Source organism: Physeter macrocephalus, chromosome 8 (assembly GCF_002837175.3).
Source record: "Physeter macrocephalus isolate SW-GA chromosome 8, ASM283717v5, whole genome shotgun sequence".
NCBI lineage: Eukaryota > Metazoa > Chordata > Mammalia > Artiodactyla > Physeteridae > Physeter > Physeter macrocephalus.
Genome location: NC_041221.1, coordinates 146,779,405 through 146,780,182, shown reverse-complemented (window position 1 = coordinate 146,780,182; position 778 = coordinate 146,779,405).

Here is a 778-nt window from a genome sequence, read left to right as displayed (position 1 = left end):
TGTGTTATTTGTAGTGAGGTGGATGGACCTGGAGTCTGTCATACAGAGTGAAGTAAGTCAGAAGGAGAAAGACAAATACCGTATGCTAACACATATATATGGAATCTAAGAAAAAAAAATGTCATGAAGAGATTAGTGGTAGGACGGGAATAAAACACAGACCTACTAGAGCATGGACTTGAGGACATGGGGAGGGGGAAGGGTAAGCTGTGATGAAGTGAGAGAGTGGCAGGGACATATATACACTACCAAATGTAAATTAGATAGCTAGTGGGAAGCTGCCGCATAGCACAGGGAGATCACCTCTGTGCTTTGTGACCACTGAGAGGGGTGGGATAGGGAGGGTGGGAGGGAGGGAGACGAAGAGGGAAGAGATATGGGAACATATGTATATGTATAACTGATTCACTTTGTTGTAAAGGAGAAACTAACACACTATTGTAAAACAGTTATACTCCAATAAAGATGTTAAAAAAAAGAAAAAAAATTAAATACAAAGAAAAAAAATTAAAAGCAGTAAGGGAAAAGCAAAACAAACAAACAAACAAACAAACAAAAAAACAAGAGAATCCCCATAAGGTTAACATCTGATCTTTCAGAAGAAATTCTGCAAGCCAGAAGGGCCTGGCAGGACATATTTAAAGTGATAAAAAGGAAGAACCTACAACGAAGATTAATCTACCCAGCAAGGATCTCATTCAGATTTGACATAAAAATTAAAACCTTTACAGACAAGCAAAAGCTAAGAGAATTCAGCACCACCAAACCAGCTTACAAC